The sequence below is a fragment of the Coturnix japonica genome, chromosome 4 (assembly GCF_001577835.2).
Source record: "Coturnix japonica isolate 7356 chromosome 4, Coturnix japonica 2.1, whole genome shotgun sequence".
In the NCBI taxonomy this organism is placed as follows: domain Eukaryota; kingdom Metazoa; phylum Chordata; class Aves; order Galliformes; family Phasianidae; genus Coturnix; species Coturnix japonica.
In genome coordinates, this window is record NC_029519.1 from 23,642,744 (window position 1) to 23,666,840 (window position 24,097).

The following is a 24,097-nucleotide window of genomic DNA, read 5'->3' on the forward strand; positions in this document are numbered from 1 at the left end:
TTGTAAGGTGAGAATAATACAAGGATGGTGGTTGTAAGGTAGAAATAATACAAAGATGGTAATAACACAAGAATGATGGTGATATATATCCAAAAGGTTATCTATAGGAAAACCTCACCAAAATGGATGCCTTGTAGTCTAGCTGGAAAATGCTGAGGCTGGTTACCCGATCTCCACAAAGGAGTGATCTCAGAGATGCTGCCTTTGTGGTGGTCAGCCCTTAAATGAAGTCTAGGAGAGGTGAAGCCAAGCTCTACCCCTTCTGGGAGCAGAGCTGAATTACCCTCACCTGTGCTCCCACAGCTGACCTGACACTTGCCCCAGCTGATTATTCAGAGGTTCAGGCTGTGATTACCAGTTTCCCATACAGTTATGTAACTGTAAGGGAATTTCTTCTTTTACTTAGTTTTGTGTAACATTTAGCAAGACTATTATTTCCTAAATGTGGTAGGGCTCTCAAGTCGCAATATTCAGTACCTTATTTTATCCTGAAGTCATAATTCTAATGTGATCGTGCAGTGAGCAGAAACTGCATCAGAATTCAAACTTTGAGCTTGCTGTGTTTTCCCCTCTGTGATAAAGTTTGTAATTAGCATGTTCAAGATGCTAAAGAGAATGTGAGCATGTTAACAACTCTCCAAATGTCAAAATGATTTTGCAGTTGTCACTGGTTCTCAGTAAGAAAGTAAAGATGCTTCTTACTACTCAGTAAGTTTCTTACTGTCACAAAGTAGAGCAGAGAAATATTGATGAAGGACATCATTCAAATCTGCAAACCAGCAGGGGTTTATGCAAAAGGCCATGGCTGTCTGCAGCTGTTCAAAGCATCAATTCATGGCAATCAATGGAAATACTACTTGCTCCCAACAAATTTATTTATAAAAGATCTCTTAGGGTGTGTATTGGAGGATAACAAAATGGGCCTTAAGATAAACCTCTTAATTGTGTTGCTACTCTACTAAAAAGTGATGTAGAAATTACATAAGTTTTAAATAAGGAGTAAATGCAAAGCAATGCCTCCTAATTCCATGGAAACTACAACAGATACAAAGAGCACAATAACATTACTCGATAGAACAAATTTCCAGCTACAAAACATTGTTTTTTAATGTGATCATCCACCATTAGCTATGCATTTTCATCAGCAATGAGCAAAAGTCTATATGCTAACATGTAAAAATAGGCACCAGTAGTGGTGACCCACTGTCACCACTGCTGAAACATTCCACCCACTATTTAATTTCACATCCACTGTTTGGTCTTCATAAACATTCAGCAAGAATCAGTGCTGCCAGCAGGTACCATTTTTTCCACATAGAAGAATTCACTGATGCACCTTTGCTTCATATGCACTCCAGTATTGGATGTCGTTTTTTATAGTCTGCCCCTCTGTTGCCATCAGCCACACAGCAACAACTTCTAATAGGATATCAGCAGGAAGGTTTAACCACTACTGCCACATAACCAACATCCAGCTCTAGGACATAAAATAGTAGGCATTAGTTTTGGAGAAGCCCTTGTATGACTAGACTTTTCTTTAAGTGAGGAAAAACAGGTGTTTAGGATGAGCTCAGGATAGTTCATGTGCTGGATCAAAGATTCATCAACTCCTAGGAGGTTTCTTGAATCAGTGGAATTAATCTAGGTCAAGTGGAGGTCTAAGTTGTCCACTGCATAGAAGTGAAATGTATTGTAGATATGTTGTCACAAGACAGTTGAATTATGATAAGATCATAGACTACAGAGGAGGAGAACGAAGAAAAAATCCAATAAAACCACATCCAGAACTTGGAAAAACATCTTTTAAATGAAGGATCTTAAGGTTTTTGCTGTTCTAGGGCAAAATTTATTTTTGGTTCATGCATTTCTTTGTTGAATACAAGGGCATACTTATATTACTGTAAGCTGGATAACTACAAAGCCTGATATACCAGTTGCTTCATTGTAAGAACTTTGGAGAGTTGTGACCACATCTGAAACCTGACAGATGAGCAACTCCTGCTATTGTACCTCCAGCTGTTAAGGTGGCCCCTCATTGCCTCACAGCTAGCAGAGTGGTAACTTTCTGCTCTTTTGGGGTAACCACATGAAAATACTTTCTCTTCTGCACTGAAGCCACTTAATCTATGATAAGATACTTTCTTAAATCCAGTAATTGGTAGGATAATCAATCAAGTCTGTCTGTGCTATTCTGAAGTTTTCTACAGATGCTGAGTGTGTTGGTTGATCCAAATATGTTTGGTGAAATCCTAGTATATGCCTTCTTCACAAAATCTGAAGAGAGATAATTCCTTAGTTTAAATTCTCTTCTATAAACTAATCATCTTGCTACTTGAAAATGGAACCTTTTAAAACAATACTAAAGACTTTCATTTCTTCAAGTTAAAACTTGTTTACTAAGATGTTCTAATGACAAAATAAAGCTATTAAACCTCCAAATTCCCCTACTATTTTTCCGTGATTCAAAGGACAAGACCTTCTATTATTGAGCTTCTAATCAATTCCATACAGTGTTCTTAAGCACCAGTGTAATTACTTAAGTTTATCAAGGAATGACTTTAAGATATTTTATCTGTTTCAGTGGAGTCTGCAAGTAACCATCAATTTTTCTACATTGATTTTTTTTTTTTTTAAATATTATTTAAAGTGGTTTTTGTGCATTGTTTGGAGAAGGTTTCATTGGAATTGACTGTATTGCAGCAGATGATGTTCAAGGTTCATAGCTACCACTTAGTGTATCCTAATGCTTGGACAGCATCAGATGCGTGAGGACTGTGCAGTATTTGTTCTACACAAAGGCAGTTTTCATTTGTTTGTCAGAAATCTGTCAGAGCATGCTGCAGCTAGTGATATGAAGTTAGAAGATACTATAAGTAGAACTTCACAGTGAGTGCAGGGGAAGGAAAATGTTACCAGCTTGTGGCTGATTTCAGCTACCCAGCAGTAGGGTATCAGGCTTGGAAGGAAGACTGTTGGTCTCTTTTCCCACAAAACAGTATGATCAGCAGGTGTAAGACCTTTTCCTGAAAATAAGTGAAAAATCTTTGGCACTGAACACCAGTGATGCAGTCTTAATAACTTCAGAAGGCTGTAGAAGAAAGTCACACAATGTACTCATAATAATCAGCGAGTGTTGATAAAGCTGTATGTTCAGTGGACTAAGAGTGTATGCTAATAAGAATACATAGGAAATTTTCTAATATTAACAAAGCTGGTTTTGTTTGTCATGTCCAAGATAAATTTCCAGTACTTCCTGGCAAGAACATAAAAGCAAGCAATTATCTATACAAACCATGTGTTTTAAAATACAGGTGCTGTACTGGAAACACTTGAAAAGCCATCATTTTGTCTTATAACTTTTCTTATTCAAGTGGTTGCTAGTAAGCTGTGCAGATCAATGTCCTTGATCCTCCAGTCCTTGAACAACGCACTTTTCTATCTTGAGTAGAAATATGTTGGAAAAGCATAGGGATGGGGAAGAGTTTAAAGGAACGAGTAATTTAATGTTGGCATGGAGGCAAACAAGGGTTTAGCAAAGTAGCAATGCTTTTGCTTTGCATTCTATTTTTACTGTATGTTTTCTTTAAAGTGAAGATGTCTGCAAATACATAAACTGCTCAAAAATTATTTTAAAATGGAGATGTACATCATCTGAACTACTTGCAAATAAACTTGAGCTTAATTTATTCTTCAGTATATTAATTCAGTTCTAATCACTGAATTCCACATGGCTGAGTTCAAAAGAAGATCACGCACCCCTGCTCCTTCCCTAAATTTTAATTTCTTCTTAGTTTGCTTCAAACACTGAACTGCTTAGAAATACCCTACTTGACCTTTAAATCTACAGTGTCAGGAGAATCATGATAATTAGACGAATCCATACAGTTATATGTCTAGAGTGTGCCAGTATAAACACTGAAAGCCACATGTGAGCAGTTTGTGAGAATGTTGTGTCTTCACGGACATCTGTTTGGGCCTCTGTTGTAACCTGTATCTTCATTCGTGATGCTATTACTGAAGATGTTTGCTGAATTTTAGGCCTGCACTTTGCAGATGTTGTTTCTGTTTTTTACTTATGACATTTGAAAACAGTGAGCTTTACTTAGCTGGCTGTGTCCTGTACTCCTTTTGCATGGTTTAAGGCTAGGAATAAATCTGTGCTTAAAAACATTTGTTCTAAGTATAGGTGATCAGTTTCTCTTTCCCCCTTCCTCCTCATATCCACTGTTGTCGGACTGTGGTTCTTCTTTGTATGTATGTATGCCACTTCTTAACAAAGGGCCGGTGCCCTTTCAATATTTTCTGAACAATGTCTGCTGTAAAGATAAATATATTGCATGCTACATACAGGAGACCTATGCCTACAAAGCTATTTCAAATAGCAGCTGTGCTACATTGAATTTGGCACACAATAGTTATGTTGCAGCCCTCTGAATTTCCAGTAAAAACAGTAGTTAACCGTTAGACTACGTTAATACTTGTGAGTTGGAATACTTGTGAGTTGGAATACTTAGTGTGGAAGCATAGCAGGGGGTTGGACTCGATGATCTCTGGAAGTCCCTTTCAAGCCCTGCAATTCTGTGATTCTGTGATTAGTAACTTTTTTGTTAAGGGAATAGCGCAGTTTTTCTTTCTGTCAGTGTATATGTAAACCAATAGTGAAAAATTAGTGTGCCTAATCCATTAATTCCATGGAAGGCATTTGATAAGGGTTTTAGGATTTTCTACGCATTTGCTAAATCTCAGGAATTTGTAACTAGAGGGACCTATCAGGATGATGAGAGCTAAAGAAAATACAGCAGCAAAAAAAGAGCAAAACAAAAAATAACCCTATAAATAAACGCACCAAAAAACCAACCAAACAAAAAAACCTTTAAAAGCAGAATAATTAGTGATTAGTACAGAATATGGTTCTTAGTTTTCAGCTCAGCAGCTTGGTGTATATACATGGAGAATTTTGTGCATCTTGTCAGATTAAATGTAAAATATGTTTCAGGAAGAACCATCTCTTTGTTCAGTCTTAACCTTCTGCTTCTATGAAGGGGTTACCATGGAAGACACAGTATAGTACTGGGCTTCAGTGATGATACTGATTCTGCTTTAAAGAATTTTAACTCAGAGAAGTTGCACCCTTAGGAATAATTTAAATGAGCAACAAAATATATTATACTGGTCAACTATGATAATTTAAACTACCTACCCCTATTCTCAGAAGTGTGTTCTTTTGAATTATTTGCAACTTTTTTTTCCCCTCAACCTGGAACACAGATCATGTCATCCTCAACTCACCATGTGACAAATATGAAATAGAGACTGCTAAACTGAGCAAAAACGTTTTCTCAAGACAGTTTTTAATGTTGGCAAGGCTGACTGGGGGGGAAAGTATGAAATCAGTTAGGGATGTGTGACTAAGATTTGGTCTTGTAGTGTATGTGAGCAGCGTATTGAAGGATGTCAGAAGTTGGAGCTGCACATGGTAATTACCTAAATCTTCCTTATTTGAATTGCATAAACGTCTGAAGCTTCAGAGTTTTCTACAAACAAAACCTTTTTAGTACAGTTTATTTCATAGCTATTTCACTGTGCCACTCAAAGGATGTACTTGGAAATCCTCTGCTTAAGTAAATCACTTTCTTTCCATAGGTCTGTATTCAGTAGAATGTGAAACTGACCCTTGCAAAGCTGAAACTTCTCTCTTGGCCTCACTATTTAGGCTCACTAAAATCTGAATAAAAGCTTACGTCAGGCAACTAGGTGAAAATCTGATGACAAAAGACATAATTTGTGGGTGATATGAGCGTTTTTCTTCCATGTGAGTCAGGGAAAAAATATGTTAGATCCTGCTAATGTCAAAAGATCTGTTTTTAAGTACATAGAAATATATGAACAGATACAATTAAGAGCAAAATATGCTTGAGATTGGATTCATGTTACTGAGTCATCAAATTGCAAAATGTATTGCATCAGGTATAGTTTACATATGTGTCTGTCGTGCACATGCACTTCTATATTACTTAGCACATGTAACACTAATAATGTGTTTATGAAACCTAGGAAGCCTTCTGAAGTATTAAAGTTCACTGTAAGTGATAGCCTGTGCTTTTCTGAAAGAGTGGATGCTAAATATAAGCTCACAGTAATACTGAGGTCACTACAGTCTGTAAATTCACTAGTGCAATTCATGCTAAGCAGTGTTTGTAAATAATTTTCTGATGCTGCTTTTCCGCAGAGCTTGTGGGTGCTGCCTGCAGCAGGAGCATAACTGTGAGGGCACAGCAGGACTGCTGTGCTGAGCTCTGCTACTCTTCAGCCTGAGTGAGCTGTCTGAAGGACACCAAGTGTTTCCCACAAGCAGCGGAAAGTGATTTCACACCTCATCTGTCGGCTTCGGGCTTGTCCAGTATAGAATGTGTGGGAGGAGTATGGAAGTGGGCTGTGAAATCAGTGCATAGCTGCTTCATTGTAAGCCTGGCATCAAGTGCAGCTAGGCAACCTGCAGCAGTATTTATAGCAGAACCTTTGGTATAGCATTGTTTTGGATGAGTATTTGGACCTGCTTCCGAATTCTTTTCATAAAGAATTCATTAGATTAGGAAGATGGTGTTCAATTGCTTTATATTAACAGCATCAGACAAAACCTTTAAATTAAAGACTTTAGGTGAAAAATTAGAGATCGTTGTGCCTAAGTGTTGTATTGTGATGTTAACTTTGCATATGGCGGGCTTAATGCTATGTTCCTCTAAGTGCAGTTCTAGGGAAAAGTACGTCTCAGGCTCATTTCTGAATCATAATTCCTTTTTTTCTTCGCTTGTTCTTGAAAGACGAGATAAAACTGCAGCACTCATGAAATAGTCTTAATTTCATTTTCTAATGTCAGAAATACTCCACTGAAAATAGTGGTCATCTTCATATTTGCACAGTCATTGAAGTGGTTTCAGATGTGGGCACATTTTGTTCTTGTTTATGTCTGTTTCTTAGTTCTGCTGACTGTTACCTCCACAGACCTTCAGCTGCTCTCAGCAGCTGGAAAAGTTTGGTCAAAGCCTCACTTAGCTCTTGCTTTTTAGGCTGTTTGCAAGCACTGAGTGAGACTTTTTCCTTTTTTCTCCTAGATGGGTCTTTATAACCACTCTGTGTAATCTCTTTTGATTCTCACACCTGTTTCTTACCTCATCTTCTATGCATGCTTTTTCTGCTTTCTCTATTACTTGGATCTGGAATGAATCACTGAATATGTGAGGTGTATTTCATCTTCTTTGCCTCAGAAACACCAGCTAAATCAGAAATCATATTCTGTATAATACTTTTGAGTTGTTGATGTTTTTCTTGTCTGTGTAAAAATAATACAAAGTAATATTGGAAATGTGTTGACTCTTCTCTGTCAATTTGTCAGTGACTGTTAGAAAGCACATTGCTTTTTGGGGTTTTAATTTATTTTTTTAATTGGAGAGTAAGGAGGAAGAATGATAGAATGATATACTTTTTTTTTTTTTTACTTTTTTTTTTTTTTTCCCCCTTTTCTAAACACTGGGTTGTCCTTCAAGTAGTCTTCAATGCAGATTTGTTTGCACCAGTGTGTTTTCAGACATGACATGTACAGGCTCCTACATGTATGAAATTTAAGCCGATGGCGTTCAAAATCATGACAAGTCTGATTTAGCAGTGTTTTGGTATTTTGTAGAGATCTCCATGCTATTCAGGGAAATCAGCATTACAACGCAACAATGTCCTGCATCAGGGTGTTCCAAATCGCATTTTCAAATGTTCCTTTTCCTTTCAGGAGTTTTAAAAGACCTTCTCCCATGAGGTCGTCTTTGAGTGCCTGTTTGAAAGGCAGACTATGTTTTAGATGTTCATAGATTTCTTGAAGGGTAAATTTTATGAACATGTGAGTGAGCACTGCACTGCTTATACTACCCTAGGTATGTATTTATTTGTCTTTTAGAAACTCTGAGCACGGCAAAATGTTCAGGATTTCCTGTGCTTTGCAAATAAAGGCAGTGCTTCTAAGCACACAGGCTGTGTTGGGTATGTTTGTGATATACTTTTGGGAGTGGGCTCTGGATTCTGTTTCTGCAATTCAAATCTCATAAGGCAAAGTGATGGTTGGAGCTTGGAGAAGATAAACAATAGCAATATTAGCAACTCTTCTACATCAAAGAAGGCTAGATATGCCTCCTGGGCCTAGGGCTGTGTATGAAGTAAATATATACCAACTTCTAAGTGCTTCTTTTCCTTCTGACTCTGATTATACTCTGTGTAGAAACTTGGGTATGCGCCGAGATTGGGACAACTGATTTAATATTACAGCTAACATATAGATGTTATCAGTAGCAACCTCAAATTAAAAACTGACCTCTGCTTTGAAGTTTTGATTCATTTACACTTGAGATAAATGTTGCAGTTGTGATTTATTAATCAGAAATACATTTGCTTTTTACACATTAAAGGGAAAAAAACGTGTTTATTATGTCTGGGTTTCAAATCTCAGAAGTCTGTACAGTATGGTAGAAAGGGTTTTAAGGCTAGTGTTTAGTATCTTAGCAGTGTCTGTAATGGAACACTCAGCCTTGATGGCTGAAAGCTATATAAAAGTGATCAAACAGCCATAAAAGATTATTTAAACCATTAGACCTGCTTCTGAGGAAGTGCCTGGCACAGCCTGTCCCTCACCCCTCACTTGTACCAACAAGTTGCTTTCTCATCAGGCTTCATGAATGACGAGAAAACAACAGTCCGTAAAGTTTTAGAAGTTAAGTATGTATATGACAAGTAAATAAGTTACCGAGGCACTACTGCTGTATTGCTATTTCAATGTGAGTTTTTCAGGATATATTAAGTAGTAGCACTGTCTGGCATGCTATAGGAGTGCATCTTCTCATCCTTAGGCAGAAGGTGCATCAGAATGCTTCTGGGTTCTCTTGTCAGGGTGGCTAGTTACTTGTCTTCTGTGCCCAGGTTATGGTAGAAATGTTTTGAATATCAACATTCGTGCTTTTTTGTTTCCAAAAGGAAGAGAAGCATCTCCTCTTTCACTGGAATGGGTAAACTGGTTGTTATTTCTTTAGCACAACTACGTATCACCCAATAATCTCAAACCTGGAAAAGTTTTGTTTAAATGCTTGAATTGAGTACATCTTTAAGGGTACTATTAGTTGGCTTCCATTAGGCAAAAATCTTCTGAAATATTAGACTAAGAGTGTGGTTTCGATAACTGATTTTGTGGATTTCTAGTCCCACAAACTACCTATCCCTATTCTCAGAAGTGCGTTCTTGTGAATTATTTGTAAGAGAAGGCAAAAGACAGGAAACAGGAGTGATATGCTTGTCATGTGAAACGCTTTTTAAGGGGGGAAAAAAAAAAAAGCAGGGAGACAAAAGAGCTGTCTTGCCTTTATTTCACTCCACACGTTTGTATTAGCAGAGACTTGGGAAAGTAGTTCAAGAATCGTGTTTGTGAAATGAAGACTGTTACCATAGCTGTTCTAGGGGGAACTGAGCTATTGCTGACTTGTTAAGCAGCTTTTACTCTTCAAAAGACAAAGCTGTGGTGGAGCCTTTGAGAGAAGAATTCTAATGAGGCTGCCACACTTACACTTTTTTTTCCCCTGTCAATCCCCAAACTGTATAGTACATTGTGATCTATTGAGAGATTAATTTAAAATGTGAAAGGTGGACAGAGCAAAGGCAGGGTGGGAAGACTGCCATTCTCGGCTCTGTCCCCAGCTACATCACTGCCCTCTTGTGCCTGGGGCTGTGCAAGGGCATAGCCCAGCTTCAGCTCTTTTCACTCTATTGTGTTTCAGAGAAAGAGTCAACCAGCGAGTGCTTTGCATCTGAGGGATGCTGCTGCTGCTTTATGGAGATAACATCGTATCAATACCACAATTTCTAATAGTAAAAATAATCCACAAAGTGCATCACATTAATCTAGGAAACCTCAAATACATGCATTTATTACTTGAAGAAATAAGAAATCCAGTATATTTTTGGCAGTGTTAGTGTTTTGCTCTCATCATAGAGTTGCTGTGATTTTTGGTGGTGAGAATTACAGTTGCCAATTTTATGTCTCTCAATATAGCTGGATTATTGTAAAGACCCAAATTTTCATAATATGTTTGCAGATATCAAGTTCTGTAGTGGCTGCACGACTAGGAGGCACTGGTAGTACAGGGAAAGATTGAGAGGAGGACTATTAATGGCCTAGAAAAGAGAGCAGAGCGATTTTTAATTTAATTTATTTATTGATTAATGTAGGTTCTTTTATCTGGCAGATATGAGAAAAATGTCAGGTTGTCTTGGAATGTACATGGAATATGTGTGGACCACAATGTGACTTGCTGTGTGATTGCTGTGATATGAATGGAAATCTTGGTCTGTCCACATCAGAGAGTATCGACACAGCTCATACTGCTTAGCTGCATTAGGTGGCACATGGACTCAGATAGATAACAGTATTCATTTGTGTTGGTGCAAGATTTGGGTAGCTGGTACTGCAGGTACTGCTTATTCTCCTGCTATGTGAGGTAAATAGATTAAATCTTTGTATAGTTTTAAACATGGTAATTGTTTAAAAAATATGTAGAGATTTTGCAGTCTTCAAATAGAAGTAGATGAAGCTTGGCATGGAATAAGCTTTGTACCAAATCTAATATCTGGAAGGATGCTCATGAAGTGATAACAGCTTTCAGTAAAAAAAAAAATTGGATCATGTGAATGTCAGAATTTCTGCAGTAAGTTTCAGCACTCATTAAAGACTTTATGCAAAACAGTTCATTAATTATTTCATTGCTATTTAGTTAAAACAGCTAAGGAAGCTTTGAGATTATTTTGGATGTCCATCTAGTAAAGTGTCACGGTTGTATGCTTGGCAGAGGATATGCTACCTATGAGTATTACGTAAACAGTATTTTCAAGGTTTCTGGCTGCAGTCTTACAAAACCCTACCTTTTATTCAAAAAAAAAAAAAAAAAAAAATCAATTTAAGAGGATTCCAGTATGTATCTGAAAAGTAGCCTGCTTTGCTGAATTTAATAGGATTATGCTATTGATTCCATCTTTACAATGCTAGCTACTATTTGGTACTTGTGAACTGCAGACTATTATGGGACTGAACACAAGGGAAGAGGGATTAGTTTGTAAAAGAATAAGCAGCTTTTCCTTAAACTGCCCTGAACTAAACCTATGTACCTGTTTGGTCTCTGTTATTAAATGCCAACTAACAAAACAACAGTGGTAGCACATTTTACAGCTGGGTATCTTCTTTTAATCACTGGCTTAGTCTTCAAGAAGAAGGTAATGAAACCTTTTGTGAGTTAGTAGCTAGTGCTGTCCTGCAGATATTTCCGGTCATTCAGGAACTTCTACCTCGATTTCTTTAACCGAATAAATGCTACTGAATAGCTGGAATCCCGTGAAATGTTGGGAGTCTAGTGTTTTGTTGCAGTTGAAGGTACTTTCTGCTCTTGTTGAACTTAGTGTAGTAAATGCACAACTGAAACAGTTTCCATAGAGATGCATTTTGGGGGTGAAAATAGCTAACAGAGAAAACGGTTAGTTTTCTCTAACTAATTAGTGACTAAAAAAAGTCACTAATTTACATACCAGCAGCACTACTTGTTTGCATGTTGTGACATACCATAATTCCTACATGTTTGTGCAATAAACCAATTGGTCTCTGAACTCTGATAACCTTCATGAAGGTAATTATTTTTTATTATATTGTAAGATTTTTATGACATAAACTATCTTTTTTTAAAATGAGTTTTATTTGGAGTCCTCTTCCTCCTTTTCTCCTATCCCTCATCCCCTTTTCCTTATGGAAATTTGTTTATTTCTGTCTTGCAACTATTACTTCTTCACAGTTCTAGAAATCTCTTCCAGACAACAGGTGACCTGCCTGGAAAATACCAGTAGAGAAGATATGCATCAAACTTTTTAAGGATAAAACTCCATTGGAATGTAAAGATTTAAGAAAACAGATTGTGTGTCTATAGAGTAAGCTTTTAAGTGAGGAAAGACTACAAATGTAAAGGTTATGTTGAACAGCCTTATAACAGCAGTGGGTTGAGAAGTGGTTGTAATATTGCCTTTACCTCCTTCTACCAGAGTAGGGGGGCTACAAGCTGTTTTGCCAAGGAGCAGTTCCCTGTTTGCCCCTCCTGGTTCTGTTAGTAAATAGGCAAGGATCTAGAGAGAGGTTTTTCAACACATCACAGTTTGTGCTTGCTCTGCCTTAGCTTTCTGAAGGGCTGTGGGTGTTAGTGAATTTCAGATCTCAAAAAAGGAAGTGGTGAAGAGAGAACAAGTTGACCCAGAATATCAGAGGTGCTGTGAACTCAGTGAATGGCACACAGCTGGTTGGCTGGCTTTGTCTAAGTGCTCTCTCCTTCCCAGCCAGTTTGGCCTTGTTGGCAGTTCCCTGCTGGGAGACTTGGAGCTTGGCTTGCTTGCCAGCCCTGTCCACTCAGCGTGATGCAGTCAACATCTCACCTGGCCTAAAACCAGAAGAGATTTCTAGACTTTATCCATAGAGGCTGTAATCTTTTGCTTAGTCCAGCTTTTCAGCTGATGTTGGCATCAGTTTCTCTCCTTAGAAGTGTTATGTCCTTATTGAGAAAAAAACCTGTGGTAATATGAGGCAGAAGTGAAAGCAAGCCAGTGACCTTTACTATGTTTTGTAGAGATTAAAGCTGTATGGGATTTGAATGCTTCCATAAATCTCACTGGAGGAATTGTTTTTATTTGAAACAAAATGAACATAGATAAGAAGTTCCTATCATTTGTGCTCCTTTATTCTGTTAGTGTTTGAAGTACTTTCATAACTCAAGACTATTTGCTGAGTAACCTGAGCTGGGATTGTTTTATCAATCCCATTTATTGAGTAGACATATTAGAATACTGGTAAACTGTTGCTTTTGTTAAACAGCACATGGACAGCACTTCAGCTTCCTGTAATTTTTTTTTTTTTTTTTTCCTAAAAGAAATTGTATTTGCTTTGTACTGCATATGCAATTAATGTTCATACAACTCATATCAACTTGAGCAGCAAAAGGTATGGGCTCCAGCTTTGCCGAGCACAAGGGACGTGGTGCAGCTCTGCTTCATCAGTCATGGTGGAGGGACAGTCCAGCACTGCTGACTATAAAATGTTTCTGGAAACAAAATGCTTGAGTGCATGGGTGTGGAGAGAACATTGAAAAAACACTGTGGAATGTATTCTGTCTTTCATATGTTTCTGGTAAAGCAAGCTGTATTTATTAGGAGTTTGCTGCTACAGTAAAAAGCATTCACAAGATTTATAGTTGAAATAATAGCTGTAGATGTTCAGTCCCATCGTATTTATTGAAGATTTTGTTGAACTCATGGCATCCTTTGATTAATTGCTGTCTGAGACATATTTTGTAACAAGGACTGTCAGAGTTTTGTGTCACTGTATTTCATAAAGTCATGCTAGGCTGTAGGGAGAGCAAATGCATTAACTTAACAACAGGTGTGTGGGCAGGTGTTAAGAGTAATAATTAATTGACTGCCAGCCAGAACTTTTTTAGAGAGCTGGCACTTTCCCCTCCTCAAGGATTGACGGGTTTCATGTTTTACTTAATGCAGAGTAGCCAGTGTCGTCTTACTGCAGGAAGGAGCTTCTGCAACATGCACAGTAGCACAGCGCCACAGAACTTCTCAAACAATTAAATTAATGAAGTAATATATTGAATTCCATAGTATTTTCTCTTCCTTTATAACAATGTGTACAAATCACAGTAGTAGAATAAGTTCCATTTATAGCTTGCAAAATCTCTGTAGTATTTGAGGAAGTGCTTATAGAAAACTGAAGATCCTAAGGTTTATGTGAGCCCCACAGAACAGTACTGGAGCATTATGTTTAATTTTCTTCAAGTATAGAAAGTTCAATCTATTGATAAGATTTTCTTTTAAAAGCTGTATCCTCCTTTATAATTCTTGAAATGTAATTTAATCTAGAACCTAAAGATGTAGCTAGGTCTCTCCTTTTGGCAAAATAATGGTCTCAATTTCATTGTTACCACTTTTGCACAACTGCCACTGATTTGGTATTTAGCAGAGAACAGAAAATAGATTAGTGATGTCATTTTGTGATTCTGCTCCTAAGTAAGTGTGTAATGCATTCTACAGGAATATATTTGCTGTATGGCTGATTAATTCCACAGCTCATTATTACATGAACAAAGGAGTTATTTATTTTGTAGAATGGAAACAAATTCAAGTTTGGTGGCTTTTTATTTTTCGATTGTACCCTGTCTTTCTTACTTTTATGACTTTACATGAAATGAAAATGACCCTTAGTAATTTGTATCCCAACTTACTTGAATTGTTTGTTTCCTTCTGTATCTCTAATGGTGTTTGCCTTTAGGGTCTTGTGATCTGAAAATGCAAATACCAGTCAATTATCACTTCAGTCTTATCTTTCAAAGCTTAAAATATATTGTTGACTAATTCCCTGTTATTTGAGACAGTTAATGTCTTCTGTCATTCTAATATGAAAGAAACATAATGAAAGAAATTAAGCCCCAATCTTGAGAAATCAAGGGTTGAGATACTTTACTATCATGTATTTCAGACTTCTTATTGAATGAATTGCAGTGTGCTCTACATGCCTCAAACACCACATCAGTGCATGTCTGTCTTCATGTGTTCTGTATTGTCAAGGGCTTGGTCACAGCTGAGATGATTGTATTTATTTACACGTATTAAATAACACCAGAACTAAACTAAGGCTGCACTGATTTGAGTATACGCTTAAAGACTGCATACACTGTACAGAATGCAAGATTTGATGCTGGAAATTAGGTGTTTTCTTTATTCTTGCCTGTTATGCCCAACTGAACACAGGAAAAAAACAGAACAAAACAAAACTTCAATAACGTAGGAAATATGCCTTTCTCTTTTGCTTTTCCTCCCTTTCTTGGGCTAGGTAAATATGGACTTATGGGTGGTGTCATGCCCTGCTCATTGCATGAAATAAGTGAGAAAACTTTGCCATGTGAGCGTAAGACCTGGCAGCATTTTTCTTTTTTTTCTTTTTTTTTTTCCCCTTCTTTTTTTTCTTTTATTTCAATTTTAATTTTTATTTATTTATTTATTTATTTATTTTCTGGTTAGAGATATGTAAATCTATGTAAGTAGACATAAATCCAAATGCAAGGTCTTGTACCTGGTTGAGGCAACATCCACTACCAATGGAAGCTGGGGGATGAAAGGATTGAGTGCAGCCCTTACCAAAGAGGACGTGAGGATACTGGTGGATGGGAGGTTGGGTATGAGCCAGCAATGTGCCGGTGCAGCCCAGAAAGCCAACTGTATCCTGGGCTGCATCCAAAGTAGCATGGCGAGCAGCTCAAGGGAGGTGATCTTGCCCCTGTGCTCTGTGCTGGTGGGGCCTCACCTGGAGTACTGTGTCTAGATGTGTAGACCTCAGTATAGGAGAGACATGGACCTGTTGGAGTGTGTCCAGAGGAGGACCACAAAGATGATCCAAGGGCTGGAACACCTCTCCTACGAGGACAGGCTGAGAGAGCTGGGGCTTCTCAGTTGGAGACCTGGAAGCTCCAGGAAGACCTGAGGGCGGCCTTTCAGTATGTAAAGGGAAGCTGTAAGAAAGAAGGGTACAGACTCTAGCAGGGTCTATTGCAGTAGAACAAAGGGAAATGCTTTCGATCTTAAAGTGGGAGATTTAGATTAGGTATAAGGAAAAAGTCTTTTACAGTGAGGCTGGTGAGGCACTGGAATAGGTTGCCCAGTGATGTGGTGGATGTTCTATCCCTGTAGACTTTCAAGACCAGGCTGGATCAGGCCTTGGGCAACCTGTTTTAGTTGTGGTGTCCCTGCTCATTGCAGGGGAATTCAGCTAGATGGCCTTTAAAGGTCCTTTCCAACTCCAAGGACTCTATGATTCTATGTTCTATGATAAGTCTTCATCTTTAAACAAAGGGACTCTTATGGAAAGGTATAGAGTTCCAGTGGGAAAACTCATAGTGGTAATGTTAGGGTAGTATGGAACTTGTTACCATCATGCTGGTCTAAAATAGCTTTTCTAGATAACTTTTTCCAGTCCTTTGTTAATAATAAAAGTATTTTCAAAAGACAGAAAATACAAGTTATTTTAACCATGAATTTAGATCTGCATATGCTTTTCTGGTTTACAGAAGATTACATTTAGAATTGCTTTTGTATGCTTGTTCATTATCACTGTGCTGTTCGTGAGTGAATATTCATGGATCGTTTCTTTTCAAATATTTACTGGGTTGTCTGTTTTCATATGTTAAGTCTTTGTATGAAGTACGCAAGATAATTTTGAGAAAACATTTTAATTAGAGCCTTACAGGCTATAAATATTTCAGTACTTAATAAAATAGTACTGCAAGATGTAAGTGATTAAATGGAAAATATTCTAAATATTTTAAATGGCATAACATGAAATTATGTATGTTTCATTCTTCCAGATGGGACAAAATCTTATTATATTGCAATTTTTTTCTTTCTTAATGACTGAAACATTTTTAAAATTCTTTACTGTGATGCTACACAACACGGTTATTTGAAAGCTTAGTATAAGGGTTAAGCTTTTGGAAAAGGAAGTAATTTGTTTTACACTTTTATCTTCAGCTTATATAGTTTCATGATGTAACGAATGATGCAATATTTTTTATTATCTTGAAAGATCATAAAGAAATTCATACATAATAAAGAAGCTGATATTGAGAAGCATCAGGATCAAGTAGTATGACTTGGTAGTGTTTTGAATATAATTGAAGTCTCATTGTACCTCACCTTACCAAAAAGGTGAGGAATGATTTAAAAAAAAAAAAAAAAAAAAAAAAGTTTTAAATCCTCAATACTTTCTATTAATGTGTTTTAATGAAAATGGCAAATGGAAAGAAAAAAATATGGCTAATACAAAGCAGTTATAAATGTATGTTTTCCTTCAGTACTGTCAGAAGGTTTGTGTTTCAAGAACTATACTATTTTTGCAGTTTATTTACATCTGCACTCAATTTCTGGTGCTTTTCTTTCTGAACCACAAAGCTCAATATGCATTACTGTGCTTGAGAATTTCTTCAAAATGGATTATTTGCATTTTGGCAGTCTGGGAGGAGAGTCACACATTTACAGTAAGTACAAAGCTGATCAGTATTGTTTTTCATCGCTGAAAACATGGCAGACTGCATAAATAGTTTTGATAGTTTTTTTCATACAAGTCTTATGTGGAACCAAACTGCAGACCCTGCTTTGAAGCAGATTTCCAGTTAAAAAGCAGAAGATGAAGTAAATGACTACAGAAATAAAGGTTGATGATAGGAATGTTGATTATGCAAAGCAAGAAAAAAAATTGACTAGGATTTTTAATCATTACTCATTTTCAAAGAATTTGGGTTTTTTTTTGGTTTTTTTTTTTTGCTGCTGAAACAGATCTGTCAGTATCAGTTTTTATTCTTTTTGTTGAGTTTTTCTGCTTTTTAAATATTTAATAAATTTTGTGGGACATTGGTATGCAGTAAAAACAAGCAAAAAAAAAATTGATGCCTTTATTCTCATTTTGTATGCAGGATGACAGAAGAACTAAAGAATATAGATTTTTTTTTTTTTTTTTAAACACCACATGTGATTTCTCAAATGGTATTTTGACATTACCTTTTATGAATATATACTACCAGGAATAGTAAAATAAAAAAATCACTAGCTGTGTACTAAGAAAACCAAGAAAAATGTAAACTAATTTCTAATTCTAAGATCAAAACAAGTTTTTGCTTAACTCAAAGGTAATTTATGTAGTTAATGTCTAGTAAATATTGTAGAGGTATTAGGTTTAAAGTTAGTGTGAGTATAGAAGGAAATGAAGTATATAGTTCTTATTTGTTCCTCAATAGTTATTGACAGCAGAGTAGTTGAAGACAAAATAATTGACATCTCTGTCCTTTACTGCATTTTTATCTGGGGCAGGAAGGAGAAGTAGGTTTCTAATTGCAAAGAACAGTTGCTAAATCCCAGCAATTCATCTCAGGACAGCTCAGAATTCTATGAGGTAAACAGTATAATACAGAGAAATGTAAGACCACTGTAGTGATATTACATCATAAGACAGATGGCAGCACTTACCTGCACCTGACATGGACAGATGAGCAATATTTCTTCTGAAATTTTGTGTTCCTTCAGATAAGGATGTCTGGAAGTTTGGTTGTGAGTAACTTTTGATGTTATTGTGAGACAGAAACTTCAGTACTACCAGTGAGCTCATCAGAATTGTGTGCTTACATCAGCTGAATACAATTTATTTTTTTTAATCTTCAGGATCCTTGGCTGATAGCTCTTTTTCATAACTTTTAACTGCCAAACTCATTGTGGTACTCACACAAATCATTACAGTGCTACTGTCCTATGCATACCTTGGATACCTTGAATATTATACTGACATAAGTCCATACTGAATTATAAAGTAGGAATTGATCATTCTTTTAACGTTAAAGCAACTCCATTAAGATGAATGGTGTCCAGCATAAGGAGGAGGAATGTAAAATTTGTCCAAAAGACTTTGCCATGATGTTAGGATAGGTAAGTGAGCAAATAACATATGAAGGGGAGTACAGAATTGAAGTGATAATGAGTCATAAACTTAGAATAGAACAGATGCCCTGCAATCAATGTAAGATGAGATGGGTATTTAATTTTTTTGAATTTTTTTAAATGCTTCAGCTAAAAATAACATCTGTAAAATCTATTTTGTGATGTAGTAACAGCAGCTGTTATTACATAGTTTCAGTTTTACTGTTTTGGCAAAGTATTTTGCATAAGTTAGGGTGTGACAGCTGGCATGTGCATTGCTCCGAAAGTGGTCCCATTAACTTCACTTGAATTTGAGGTATGTTGCCCATAAGTTCAAAGAGAGTACCTGTTTCTGTATGAGCATTAGAAACTGAGTTGAGTGTTATAAGTCAGCTAGAACTGGAGAGACTGAGATTCTGCAGGTCTTTCATGGCTATTGCTTTTCCACAGAGCAAGTAGAGTGAATGTTAACTGTAAATGAACCACGTTCAGCATATCTTAAGTTTAGGAAAAATAAACACACTCATTTTTTCCTTTTTAACAATTGTTTCTGTCACTTCATACTATTGTAATGAAAATTTAGAAGTGGAGCCTTTTGTCCCTTGATTAGAAACTTAAGTCCTTTGCTTCTGGGAATAGAATATGTCAAAATGCCAGCTAAGGGCTTGATCTGCCACACTAGCAATGTTGAACATACTCCTTTTAAGTCATTATCTGGATAACTGGTAGCTGTAAAAAGTCACTTACAGTCTGCTGTACGAAGGGGTTTACTTTCCTTGAGAAACCAGACAATGAATAATTCTGCTCTTGATTTTGAAAGATAGGATGAGTTTCATTAAGCCACTTCCTTTTAAGCTCTGTAACATCATCATGATGGCTCTGGATTTTTATCCTATGTGAGGTAGATCGTAAGCTTCTATTAAATGGCAAGACAGTCACGTGTGGTGGTAGACTGGTAGTACTGGCTAACACAGTGAGATGCAGAAAAGTGAGGCAGCTGAAGGATAGCTTCCTGGTTTAGATATTGGACAGATCAATGAGAAGTGAAGTACAACCAAACTTAGTCCTCACCGGGTGATCTCAACGCAGAGACAGTCTGGGTTGTAGTAACCATGCCCTGGTTGAGTTTGTGACCTTGAGGAATGTAGGCCAAGGTAGGAGTAGAGTCAGGACCTTGAACTTGAGAAGAGCAAACTTGCAGCTGTTTATGGAATTATAGGATGAGATCCCCTAGAAAAGTCTCCTCAGGGACACGGGAACAAAAAATGCTGGTAGATCATTAAGGATACCATTCTGAGAGCACTAGAGCTCTCTATCTGCCAGCAGAGGAGGCATGAAACTAATGTGTGTCTGGGAAGTGACCTACTGGTAAAACTGGGGAAAGGAAAAGTTACCGGCAGTGGAAGGAGAGACACGTTGTCTGGGAGGAATACAGATACGCTAATCTGGACCTGCAGATGGATCAGTGAAGCCAAGGCACAGGTGAAACTCAGTTCAGTGAGGGATGTGGAAAAATAACAACAGATTCAATAAATACTTTGGTCAGAAGAGAAAGACAAAGAAGAGTGTACCCTCTCAAAAGAAAATGGAAACATGGCTTCAACAGATATGGAGAAAGCTGAGGTCCTCAAACAGTTCATGTTGGTCTTCACTCTCAGTCAGACTTCCTATGTCCCTTGTGCCCTTGAACCTCTAGGCAGGGGTTAGGAGAGCAAAATCCCTCTTGCTATAAGGGCAGGGCAAGTATGCAACCTCCTCTTGAGGCTGAATGTGCACAAGTCTGTGGGACTGCACAAGATACATCCCGGGGTCCTGAAGGAACTTGTGTAGTTGTCAAGCCACTCTTCATCACATTTGAAGATTTCAGGCTGTCAGGTGAAGTCCAGAGTTAGTGGAAAAAGGGAAACATCACTCCCATTTTTAAGAATGGGAGAAAGGAAGACCCAGGAAACTACAGGTCAGTAAAGCTTATATCTGTGATTCTATGGATGTCTGAGAGATCCTTCCTAGAGCAGGCTCCAACTGCAGTATTAGTAACAGAAGTGTTAGGCTAAAGTGAGGAAACGTTCTGTTACAGACATAATATTATGCTCACATAATATTAACTGAGTCCTTAGGAAGTTAAGAAATGAAGTGACTGAATGTTAGTTTTCATAAAGAGAGGTACAGTTTCAAAGAAATAAAATGTGTTAGCTACAATACAGTGTTTTCTTATGATGTTCTGCAATAGAATAGGGTTCCTGTTGAAATCTTACAGAACATATGCAGGAAAACCATTGTGTAATCTGGGAAAAAAGGGGTAAATAGTAACATGATGGTTAAGTACACAGCTGTTCAGTCAGCTTTATATTTGACTTTCTAAAGAATGCTCTTAGGATGTGACTGAAAGGCTTGCAGAACTACAGTATTCATAAATGCAAAGTAATGCACTTAAGGACTAGATAAAACAGCTGCATCAACATATATGCAATGTTGGGCTCTAATTTAGTTCTCAGCATTTAGGAAAGAGATTCTCAGCACTTAGGAAAGAAAGCATGGAATTACATTTAAGTCCCAGAATAGGCCCAAAGTTGGGAAGACTGGAGGTGTGGCAGAGGAGAGACTTAAATAACAATGAAACAAACTGACTCCACAAATTAGAAGAAAAATTACAGAAGAGGTGAAATGTGATGGAGGTTTATTAAAATCATGGGAGTATAGAAGAGGTGAATAGAGAGTGATTGCTCTCTTTTTCTGACAATCCAGTTCTAAGAAGAGCTCAATGACATTATTCAGGCAACAGTTCTAACATAGAAAATAATACCCTTCTTTCCACTTTGAAGGAAGAAGTTAGGAATTTAAACTTACTTGTTTCCAGGGTTGAGGATCAAAAGAATGAGGAAAAAAATTGTGAATGTTCAGTGTCTGTTGGTGACAAAAACAGTGGCTTTCAGATGCATTGCCTGGAAGAATCTCTCTCTTGGTATTACTGTGAATTCTTCTTATGCTCTTTCCTTAAATTCCTATGAATTAAAAACCTATGAAAAGCCATTGTTGAATGTCATATAACAGGGTCTCTGCGCCTTTGCTCTGACATAGGAGGCTTTTCTATTCATGTATTTTAAGTCTGTTGGAAAAATTTTGGGCTTCCTGAAGATGAAAATGCAGTAATGAGCAATTTCTTAGCTAATCAGGAGAGCTTTCAGAGTTGCAGCTGATGGAAAGATGTTGCTCAGTTCCAGTGGTTAAAGGAAAGTAAGGTCTCTTGCTTCAGTGTTAGGTCTAGGCACCAGCAGAATAAAAGTTTGCAAAACCATAGAGTACTCTGTCATCTAAATGACAGTTCAGTTCCTAATGTCAGTTGTGGCTTTATCATGTTATGCTAAATAATAATTCCTCTAATCCTCTAGTGTTAACCCTGTCTCAGTAGATACTGAGTAAAAGGTCTTCCAAGGCTATAATAATAATAATATAATTCAGAATACATGAACAATAACCAATTTGCCTTCAAGGGTTGAGTTAATTTTGTTTAGATTTCTGTTATTTTTTCTTGTCTGTAGGTGGCTTTCTTGACTGGCTATAATGCTTAAGCCCCTAGTACTCTTCCCAAACATTGTATAACTCCTGTACACTGGAGCAATCAAATAGTTTTCTCACAGAGCTATAGTATGTGGTGAGTAGGCAGGTGTAAGGCATGCGTAGGGACAGCCTATATACATATTTTTTTTCCATACGGGTATTTTCAGTGCAAGTATTTCAGCCATGTTTAACCCTTCTGTAATGGGATTCAAATTCTGCAGGATTGTGTGCTGCTTCTCTAATGCAACTGGAGACTCCTGAGTGTGAAACAGCCTTCATTAACAGGGCCCTGAGAGACTTAAGAAACTCTTAAAACATCCAGTTCTTGCCATTTGCCATATAGCAGTTTAAGTGTCATACTCTTATGTCATTCTACCCATTTGTACTTAGGAGAAATAGCTTTTCTGTAGCCTTCCTTGCAGCTCATTTTGAACACCTATAACAATCTTATGCATTCATCTGATGACTGCATTATTAGAGTAGGAAACTGCATGGGCTAATCAAAAATAACTTTTAAATTGCATTCTCAGCTAAACCACTAGAAAACTGTAGTTATATCAGGTTTATCAAGACCATTTCTATAGCCTGTTTTTTTACAGAGCAAATGAAAATGCATTTTTGGGTTCTAAAATTTATTAAGTCTGTTAACACAGGAGTTTTAAGTTTAACAATTTTATTACTTTTTATAGACAATTTTCTTTCTGTGTGCACTTCACAGATGTTTAAATATTCCTTATTGCTTTTTTATGTGTTTTTTTAAAGTTTATATTAACTAGGCTTGATTCGGGTAAATTAAAAATTTTTACACTATTAATATTCTGCTGAACCTCATGGTTTACTGTTGTAACATTTACAAAGCCTGTTTTCCTGACCTTATACACTAACTCAGGCTTTTGTCTAGAGGCCTATAGAATAAATGTTAAGCACAGGTTTATGCTAATATGCACATTAGTTTGCAAGCTAAATGTTAAGGCAATTCTTCAAAAGGAAAAAGTAGAATCAAAGGAAGCATCATCACAGTAGAAAAACCGAACAAACATATATAGTGTAATACATAAATATTTTTCTGTCTAATTGTACTGAAGGGGTGTAGCCCCTAATATACAGCCTTTACTATTCTCTGACTTCAGCTGAAATGTTCCTTTGTAGTACTTTTTTTTTATTTTAAATTTTAATTTTTAAACTTCTGATAGTCATAATGGCCATTTCTCTTGATACTTTAGTAACTGGAGAGTATTTACTAATGAGTGGAAAGCATTGGAAAAGTTCTTTGAGTAATTAGTCATATATACTACCGGAAAAGAAAATAGTGGGATGCAAACAGACTCTGCCCTTCATGCTTATTTTATATTTCTTAGATGCAGATATCTTATAAAGGCTCATTGAACAGAAATTTCAGATGCATGCTGTTTACTCATATCAGAACTGATTGCATGAATGGAATTTGAGGAACATCCTCAGGGTAAGCCTGGAGACCACCTGGTGTTTTCTGGCCCCTGGGGGAAATCTGCCATTTTAAGCAGTGTGGGAAGTATCTGCCCAAGGCTATTTCCCAAAGTGTGCTGTGTTCGAGGTTGGCTGTTGTTGGACAGTCTGTCTTGTGGGTATAGAGAACAGGGGAATTGGGAGAATATATCCATGATCAAGGAAGTGTCACATTGTTCTGTGATTTGTCTCCTGATATGCCTGGTACACAGGGATAACACTTAAATGGATGGCTGGACTTCAGCTGGGTGTGTGTTTTTGCTTTTCTTTATTTAGTAATGAGGAAAATAAACCCAGCAGTATTACATATTACACATATGTGCCTTGGCAAAGGTTAGGCCTAAACCTACTGGATGATTCATACAGGAGATATTTTCTGTTGCTTGCAGTGACAGTGAGGCTGAATGTCTACAGCAGGTAAAGAGGTAGGATTAAATACAGATTGTGCACATCATTCTTCCTCGCCCTCAAGCTATTC